We start from the raw sequence: 10,432 nt of genomic DNA, 5'->3' as shown, positions 1-10,432 counted from the left end.
ACTGCATATATACAAAATTAAGATAAAGGGAAACGAGACATAGAGAGAATGAAACAACATAGTCAGATCTGTGATTAACTGGGGCCATCTTTGGAGTCTGGACATGTGCAAAAGGAGGGCACAAGATGAAAATCTATACACAAAGGAGACAGAAAACAAAGTAGAGAAAAACAGAGGGACATATGGCCAAGGAAACGAGTCAACACAGGAGATATAAAATAAAGTGAGAAAGTCATGAACAGCACTCCAGTGGTCAAGATAATTGCCAAAAAAGTGCTGTGAGACAAATGCATCTTGAGTCAAGAGGTCAAAGAAACAGCATTTGGGCTTCATATATCTCCAAATGGCCATTATGAGTTAGATCAGGAGGAATCAGATACACACACACACACACACACACACACACATACACATACTGAATAATGGCACAAATACATTAATGCTAAAAGTTAACTCTCCTGTTTTCCTTTGAGACTTTTTTATCCCTTTGGCATTTTCATTACAAGGAGAGCCAATTATAGTGGTGTAGCCTGAATCTAACACATTATGTAGTCTCTAATATCAGTGCAATATCAGCACCCAGAGGAGAATGAATCGGACACTATTAAATATTGTATTTGTTCTGCTAGTTCAGGTAATCTTGGGATAAAATGTAATAACGAATAATTCAATCTCCATTTATTCTCTGTGAAATTCCATTCTGCAGTAGTATTGAATGAATACGCTGTCATGTACTTATAAGAAAATTAAAGACTATGTAAGGCCTTGAGTTATTATAGTACCTACTTTGTCCTTATCAAGGTGGCAATAATTCTAAAAAGGAGTAATCTTGTGTAAAAATAATTGATGAACTTTTAAATTCTAAGAGGTCTTGATGATGATGATGAGCGATTATTTCAACACATGAGGGACAGAAAAGAGAAGTTACCCAATCATGGCTATAGTTCTGTATGTGAACTGTAAGTGCTCAGCAGAAATGAATCCGATCAGGCTAAAATGTAACATGACCAAGCTGAATATTCTATACTATTTTCACACTTATAAGGGACAAAATTGGCAGCATCATGTGGAACAATCAATTTATTTGAATACTGTGGAGTTTCACTCTTCAATAAATTATGTAAATTAATTTCTGCATGACACTGATAACATTTGAAATTATAAACAGACTGCATGTCTGTTAGAAGTTGGTTTGGTAACTGTAATTATTTATACAATATATGAAGAATTTTTGATTGATTCTATTATTCTACTTCATCCACAGCATTAAATAGCATATAATTATGGTGCTGTTATCCAAAGCTGCATGAGGCTTTGAATAACAGTACAAAAATCTTACCACAATTATAGTCATTCTTAACATAAGTGACCCCAAATGAAATTGAGCTCCATATGAATTGTCTGTTCAACCAATTGAGCCTCAGTCTGCAAGTCTATTCTGCGCTTTTTGCTTTATGATATATAATTTCTTCCATTTTACATACAACCTCCCAGTCACCTCAAATGAGTATAAGGCTACATTCTTTGAACCTGCTGCATGTCTTGCCACGTTTTTAGAATATGTACTTGCTTTATGTTTGCTGAAGAGATTTGTCTTATTTCTCAAATGAACACATAGCAATATGCTAATGTGCGACTGACGTGTGGATTAACAGTGCAGACATTAATCCACAACAGTATTCAACTCATATATAGCATGAGGCTGATGCTCTGCATTTATGGACCTTTGGTCCTGATGGTAATAGAGACAGACGAACAGGCAGACACAGACCTCTACCTTTGGCAGTAGAGGTTTCAAGAGAAACAGAATAAATAATGCACTTTCTCCCTTAAGTACTTCACTTATGTTACCCTTGAGCAGGGCACTAATGAGAGAAATCAGTAAGCTTTTTAAATTTCCAAACCAAATAGTTATTTTTCTGTTGGTTTCTGATGTTGTCGACTCAATGAGCACTTGAGTACACATGAACTGCTGAAATTTCTGCCTTTAAAAGTCACTTTTTCAGCCTTGTTTCTGTGTTTGGGATCAGTAAAGTACCTTTGCACTCATATTAACTTTTTTAACACAAATGCATCCAGCTACACTACAAAACTGCTCACGCAACACCTATTGTGCACTGTGATGGCACTGTGAGTGCAGGGTTTGGTCAACACACAATGTAACACAAACCTGGTCAGTTTTAGTATTCTGTTCATCTGTGCTTCTCTCCCAAGGGGGTGAGCATTGACTTTGGCAGATCACTTTCTCTGGAAGAGAAATTATGGATTTATTTGAAGAGACACAAATAAATGGTGTATACAAACTCCCCCCCCCCCCCCAATGGAGTGTGATAGTGTAATTGATATTGTAGAGCACTGGAAGGTGTGAGAGAAATTGAGTGTCGAGAACGAGGCAGGAAAGAGAGAGTAAGTGAGAGAGGCCGGTCCCAAAAAAATAAAATAATCTAATAATTCATGTTGGGAAGCTTATTGGGATGCCAAAATGTGATCATTGGGGAATGAAGTTTCAAAAATAATGCTGGAAGAAAGGATGAGAAAACAGAAGTGATCAGTATTTCCACCAGAGACAAAATGCTTACTCGTGCTGGGATGGCCACATATCTCTCGAGCAATCCGGTGTGACTTTGAAGAATCTTTGCAGACATTTTTTCAAGCCAAAGCAAAACGACATTACAATCCAGGTCACAAATCCATTACACTCTGTCTGTTTCCAAAGTGTTTTCTAGCTCTGAGTCACGGCAAACCTGACTAATCAAAGGAGACATGAAAGTGTTGCTCCTTTTGAACCAGAGTCATTAGTAGCAGCAACCTCAGGGACTCAGTGCCATTGCTAACATCGCACTGCCCGATCACAAGGATAACAGCTGGATTTAACCAGTGCTGGTCTGACTGTTGAGCAGAATTCTACACTCAAATTTCAGTGCACGGCTTTGTTTGGCTCACTGATGTCTCCAGCTGGATGTCTGCCTAAGATCTCATAGCCTCAGATGCAACAAGACTCTTTCATTGGAAAATCTACACTTGTGTGCTGCCAGAAGTATTAGCATGGAGGAGTCAAAGGAAGGAAACTTTATTTGTCCAGCATATTTCTTACACAGGTAATTCAAAGACATTAAGCCTTATACAACTGAAGATACGATGTGAAATAGATAAAATTTTGCTTATTCATTAGAAATAGATTTTATATTTGTATAATCATGATTAATTATACTGTTTAAGTTAAACTGGAATTAATGTTTCAATGAGTATTAAATTGTTTTAACTTTATCTATATTCTTGGGAGTTTATTGTGGTCCTTGGTATGTATATGAAGGTATTATGTATTGTTACACCTGCCCCCATATGCAGTTACAATCTAACATTGCTTGTAAAACATTTGATGACTGTTAACAAGTAACACAGATGAAGTTACCCTACATAAAAATTATATCCAAATAGTTTGAGGTTTTTGAGTAATGACATCAAAACCACTAATTGTTACAGTTGCTCCCGGTCTCCCCTACACCTAGCATTCATGCACAAAACATCTATCTACTAAAGGAAGGAATCTCTGTCTGTATGTCCTTAGCATATCTCTTGAACCATTCATTGGATCAACTCCACACTTGGCGGGTGTCTGGCAGGGGAACAAAGGGAGTGCAGTAATGAATTTGGTGCACTTTGGACATGCGATACATTTAATATTAATAAACTTCGAATACACCAGTGCTCAATAAGCTGCTCCACTTTGTGCAGGGGCAGGGTTGAGCTTCAGGGCTCTGCCGCTCTAAAGAGAGAAGAGTAGACAACAAAAACAGGGCTTTTAATCAAGAATGGACACTCTTACCCTTAATTTCCTTAATGTCATCTAAAACAAAAAAATCAGATTATTATTATTTTAGTTTTTTTTATTAATTTGCATATTGTATAAAACAAAAATTTGGGGTCGCCGACAGAGCACATGAGGAAAATTGTATCTGCTGCATCTGTGTCTGTCTCCTTCAAAATCCCACCACTGCTGAAGGTTGCTTTAAGCTTTTTAACAAAAACTGCTCTCTTTTTGTGGCGAGGACAGTCTTGATTTTCCTGTTAATTAAACATTCCAATAAAAAGTGGCAATCTATGGCATATCTTATGATAAGCAGCCATCATTGTGATGTTCCTGCACTTTATGTCCCAGAGATCACTTTTTTTTCCATCCACTATACATCGGTACAGACAATTGTCAGCTTGAATTCTATCCAATTAGTTACAAGGGGCTTGTATAATTTGTTATTATTCCTCTTGCCTTCTCCTGTTATTGGTATTTCAGATGGAAATCATTTCCTGACAGTGTGATGATACACCATTTTCTCCAGGTCAGATGAGTTCCTGTAATTATGTAAATTGCAGTGGTTTCGTGGATTGGGAGTTCAAATTGGTCAGGAGGTTAGAGAGAGGGATCACGGGCACTGCTGTGGTTCAAGGTACTGTCAATGCCAACTTTATGAGTATGCATTATGCCCCTGTAAGTAAGTGATGCAGTAGAACCAAGTACTGTGCAGCACAAATGTTTCTCAAATGAATGACTACACGATCATTCATTGCAGACTTTGACATCTACTTTTTAACATTTTAACATTTGAGTCACCAGCCGCCACTGATATATATTTATATATATATATATATATATATATATATATATATATATATGTATATGTGTGTGTGTGTGTGTGTGTGTGTGTGTGTGTGTGTGTGTGGGTATATATATACATATTAGTTAATCTTCACACAAAATATACAATTAGCATGGTATTAAAATCGAAATTAATCAAATAGTAAGCATAACTGTATAGTCTAAACTGAGTTTAAATAAATGCCCTGTAATGGTTTAACTGGAATGCAAGGTTTCCATGCAAGGTGATCCAGAAGAAAATAAAGTTGAAGTGAAGTGTCTTTGACAAAAACGAGAAAGCTATTGACAAAAATCACAAAAGCTCTCTTGGCCATTTCACATGCGCTTTGCTTGCTGATGGCCCCTGACTGCTGATGGCCCCTGACTTAAGCTAGTCATTTTCCTCAGTCATCTACTGTCAAGGTGTCAGGCTCCGATATTGGATCATTACGTGAAATGATACTATGCAACATCAGTTGAGCATTAGCCTGCACTGCAAAACAAATCTGAAAACTGATGAAAAGCTATTGAGAATTAAACTCACCAAACATGAGAATATCAAACCTAAAACTGCTATTTTTTTTTACTGTATTTGGAAAGCCTGCAAAACTGAAAGTCATGACATTTTGGCTACCAGCAGTTCCTGTTTGCACTATACAAAGTTACTGTTTGTACCCGTTCAGAGTGCATTATCTGTCCATAAATTAAATTGTATTATTACATTTCACAATAATGACCCACTCACTGTACATTATCCCTTACTTAGATTACATCCCCCCTGTGTACACAAGACTGTAGATTCTTAATGTGGTTCAGAAAAGAATCAGAGACCAAGCTGAACCTCTTATTAAGGCAATAAGAGGAGAGTGTAAAAATGTATGAGACCTCATCACATGAACAGTAGATGATGTTATCTTTATCTCTCTCACATTCTCACTCAATCTCTTTGTTCATTTTCAGCCAGAAACATGTTAGATTGCATGAAGAGTTCTGTAGAGGCGTTTAAAAGGCTGTGAAGGTGTTGTCAGTAACCTTGTCATCCTTGGTCTGGCTCTCCCACTGTATCTGATAAGACTGCTGAAACCTCTCTCCATCTGTTTCCCATGTCTGAATATAGGCTTGGTGCTTTAGCTAACTGACATTTGGAGTCTCTCTCTCTCTGTCTGTTTTTTCTTTGTGATGTATAGCCATTTTATAGGAGTATCCCACTGTTCGAACATCCCACACCATCAAAAGGACTGAAGATAATAAGTATTCAATGTCCGTGAGAACATCCAAACAATCTCATCCCATTTCTTTAACCTCGGTTGTTGTAAAGAAACTGCAAAACTCACTTCAGACCAGCATCAGTGGGTAATCTGACCAACTGGTGATGTGTGCAAGAAGGGGGATTTAAGCACAGTGTAATAATCTTATATTTAGATTCAAAATCTAGTTTTTCTTGTTTGTAATATGAATGGATTATCTTGTGCTTTCTAAGGAAGTTGACTTCCTTTGACTTCAAGTAAATGCCACTTGCCTTGTCTTGATAAGCAACTTTGTCTCTGAGTTATTTTTAACTTGATACAAGGGACATGTCTGTAAAACATCCTCTTCAAGGCTAGAATCCTTATTTTAAGCAGTAGTATGTCAAGACAAAAAGCTCTGTGGTTAACACAAGTTATTTTCCCAGTTGGTAAAGTTACCAAGAAACTTACAATTCAAACAAGAACAGTGAGGCTTAAATTGTTTACATCTCTTTTAATGATTATCATACAATTTGTACATTGCACAATGGACTGATAGTCAACATAACACCCTCCCCTTAAGGTATGGACTAGAAATAACTGATGGTATATATGCATAACATTGACTCTTGAGGTAGGTGAGGACAGGATACAGTTAGGACCCCTACCTAGTGTTGGTAGGGGCTGCCAGCAACTCAGTACCCCCTTCTCTCTGCTTTTAAGGAACCTCTCTTTTCCCTATTATCTGGTCTCTTTAAGTGAGGGGTATGTACAACTTTTTCTTTCTTTTTTGTATAGCCTATAATTTTAAAGTAAAAATGGCAAAAACAATACTGGACAAAGAACAATATTTCTTAATTTCTGAGGTTGTGATGCTTTGGAAATATCAGACCAATGGTTATTTAGTTTTTTGAAGATGATTGAACTGGAAAGACGATTTTAAGATAAATGAACACTAAAGGAAAATAACTTGAATTTGCATAGCTGTAGACTTCATGGAGACAACTGCTTGTAAGTATTTCAATTTAACGTTATTTTGGTATATTTCACCCTAAAAGTAACGTTAGTAAATGATGTTAATGTTATGTGCCACATTTTTCCAAAGAGTTTTCTATCAAATGCTCTCTGTCAAACGTTAGCTAGGCTAGCATGATTAACTTTAGCTAACTACTTTTACTGACATGACTAATGTTATAATGATATGATCAAATAATGTAGCCTGCATAAAATTGCTCTGCTGTGAGTATAATGATTTTTCTCTTTTTGTGTGTGGTAATATTTGGTTAGCAACTTGAAGAGGTATTTCAGTTGTGGACATTTCGATAAATTTTGTTAAACTTTGAGGTCTGTGGCACACGCTTTAGATGCAGGCTTTGATCAAAACTGCCTGGTATTGGTCATAGCATACGTTATGAGTCCTTGTGTGTCCTGCCATCATCCAAGCATCCTCTGGTTTGCAGTGTTGTTGGTAGAATCGTGCTTGATGGCGCATGTTTAGTTTGGGCCAAAGTGGCTACATTGAGGTGTCTGACATGCTCAGGGCCACACCAGAAGCTAGCCTAATGCCAGAAATCAGGTGGATCATTTCCTCACCTGTCACCAGTGTCTGACATCAGCTTGGTTTATCTTAGTTTATTAATTGTTGTCGTTTCACTTGGTATTTCAGATTCATGTTGTGTTCACATTCTACGTTTTTATACAATGGCTTATTCACTGTACTACTGGCCATGGTCAGCTCCTCTTTAACATTGGTGTGTGTTCCCCCTTTTTCCTCCATTTTCTATGTTAGATCTCTGACATTAGATCTCTGACATTACTTCTGTGATATTCAGACATGATACAGTATATTTTCTCATTTTTTAGACATTTCTGTAAATTTTTCAGCATTTTGATAATCAGTTGATCTCTCAACAGAATTTAGTTGAGGAAATCTCTGATGAGATGTGTTTCTGTGGCTTTCTCTTTGAGATAGAATAAGTCCTAGACTAACCACATCCCAAACCTTAGGTCAGATCAGCATGAAAATTCAAACTACTATGCAACTGAAAATACTGTACAACTTTGCCTCTGGGACTACCCATGTATATGTTGTGTGATTTGAATTTATTAGTAACTTACCTGCCAGTTTCCAGTTACTAACAGTTACTCTATAATGCTATTATCAGGTAATTAGCATCAGCAGCACACTGTAATTTTTTAAGAGTGGGCAAACTCAATTCACAAAATTTAGACTTGTACATGAATTTAAATTTGTATTAACAATATATTTTACGCATTCACAGAAATACATTGAATCACTTGTGCTTTCTGATTTCTTTTCAGACATCCACCTCCTTATAACCCTCATGACTCCCTTGTTGCTTGCCTACTCCTACATTTTCTACAAGACAGTTTTGGGAAGAACTTCAGAGCGTACAGAACTGCTCCACTCGCAGTGATCTCCAGTCAAGCACCAGCAGTAAAGCCCCCAGGCTCCATCAACATTTCCTAATTAGAAAGGTATGTTGCCTGTTCTCTAATTTAATAGTTCCTATAACTTTATTTTGCAGCCCTGGAGTAATTGCGTCGTGTGTGCTATTATGCTTATATATTTTGGACAGTGCATAATATGTTAAAGGGGAATTTATGAGGCCATAAAATGTTGCTATGAGCTCTTGCACCAATATGAGGTTTTAATTATGGTTCATAACTTCTAGCAATGCTAGAATATAAACCTCATTACGATGTAAGAGCTAACACAAACATTTTATGGCCTCATAACGTCAGAGCCCCATTCATTGTCTATGGAGCAGCCCCAGCATTTGCATCCCAATTACTTCACTGATTGGAGGGTTCTTTCTCTGATTTCTTGCATTGACTTAGTGATGCATGTTCACAAATACTGACTGAACTTTCTTTGAGCACAGGAAGAACATATGTGAATTCTTAAAATGGGTGGCATTCCCCTTTAATCACATGGCTGCAATTAATTATGATCAATTATTATGCTCAATTATTAGTGCAAGTTAAACACATCTTTTTTGCCTGAATTACAACTAAAGGTATTTTCAAGGTAGTAGTGGTCACTAGAGGGTTTAAACACCACCACTACACTATGACCCTTATTGTCTTGTTTTTCCCTTGTGCAACTGACAAGTACTTTTTATATGCCCTCAGCAACATTGTCAGGGATATTATAGATTAACCCAGACTGCTGTTGCCACACTATCCAGCCAAACCTTCAGTTTGCTGATCCAATAACTGCAATCGTTTTTATTTTACTCTTTCATTTTGCTGTGCACATTCAATATCCCTTTGAAGGAGAAACATTTGATTTGGTGATCCCATGGCCTCTATCTAAGTGAAACAGTCAGGCCAATTTTTCAAGTTGCACCAGATTATGTACAATTTCCCAAGGTGACATTAAGATGCATGCTGTTTCAGGGATATACACACTACACACATACACTGTCGTTCACAATAGCATAGTTTTTTCATGATTATACTACCTTGGGCGCTGCATGAAAGTATTTTTTGCTTTTGTGCTTTGTTTTCAATTACACAACACCTAATGTCACAGTCAAATTTCCTAACACAAACAAGCACAATGCATTTGATGTATCCATATTGTTTTAAGCTAGACAAAGCATTGCTTTGTTGAAGGCACTACCTTCAACGTTTCCTTCCCTAACTGCCCCACCCAAAAAGCTAGGATCAGCAAGTGAGGCACTGTTCTGTGTTCTTGAAGTGAGTTTCAGTCAGTATCAGTTAAACTGAAATTAACTTGATATGCCTGAGGTTTAATTTTGCTCTGCTTTTTGTCTCTACTTTATGGCTCCCAGGCATCTGAGGACCCCGATATGTTTCTCCAGAGATGGCCTATCACCAGTCTAGTCCTCCTGGTAGAATCTATAACCTCCTCCTGGCTGTTGGCACAATGCTGCTGATGATCTTATAATGTCCTTTCTCTCACAATGGGTGTTTGCACAATAAGACTGTTACTGGTGTGTAAGTTCTTTCCTGACTAATTTCAATTCAATAAATGTTGACGGAAATTTCACTTGCAGCCCTGGTGGTGATTTCAGTATAATCAGTTTCCTGTTTTAAGATGTATGCCCTGAGATTAAAGACTAGTTTTAAATTAAATGTGGGTTTAGGCCTACCTATTTCAAGATGAGCCAAGTTGTTCTAGTAACAGTGTAATCATACTCCACTAGTATTAAGTAATTTCCACTTAAATTAGTGATTTATTACCTATTTCCTTGGCTTCCATTTTTTCAGTGTGCTACAATTAAGAATGCAAAAAACTGAATTAAGAATTATTTGTTAATATTCAGTGTATTTCATTACTGTGCTGAAGTCTGATCTCAAGTAATTTGATCTAAAAACCTACTTAACCTACTTATTTCTAGACTGGAACAAACTTATTTTAAGATTTCTTAATTTTTCTTCTTCAAGTAAAATTATCTTGCTGTATGGACAGATAGTTTGACTAGCATTAAGTTATTTTCTCCTAAAATTCTGTATTTATTTCATGTATTTTAGCTAATCTTCATTGCAGTGCAGTTAAGCCAACCACAGCATCGTAAAAAAG

General features: G+C 36.9%; 1 long non-coding RNA gene across 4 annotated transcripts; it reads left to right on the top strand.

Moving 5' to 3' along the window:
* The first annotated feature begins 2,870 nt into the window (after positions 1-2,870).
* Positions 2,871-9,898, top strand: LOC121910748. Of its 4 annotated transcripts, none has more exons than XR_006099727.1 (3): positions 2,871-3,098; positions 8,182-8,358; positions 9,681-9,898. It is a non-coding gene; the product is annotated as an uncharacterized LOC121910748 (long non-coding RNA). The 4 variants fall into 4 exon arrangements; XR_006099725.1 differs by lacking the exon at positions 2,871-3,098 and adding an exon at positions 6,708-6,870; XR_006099726.1 differs by lacking the exon at positions 2,871-3,098 and adding an exon at positions 7,015-7,098.
* Positions 9,899-10,432: the final 534 nt, after the last annotated feature.

Source organism: Thunnus maccoyii, chromosome 13 (genome assembly GCF_910596095.1).
Source record: "Thunnus maccoyii chromosome 13, fThuMac1.1, whole genome shotgun sequence".
Lineage (NCBI taxonomy): Eukaryota > Metazoa > Chordata > Actinopteri > Scombriformes > Scombridae > Thunnus > Thunnus maccoyii.
The sequence above is the reverse complement of the archived record's forward strand: the minus strand, read 5'-3'. Positions and strand labels throughout refer to the sequence as shown.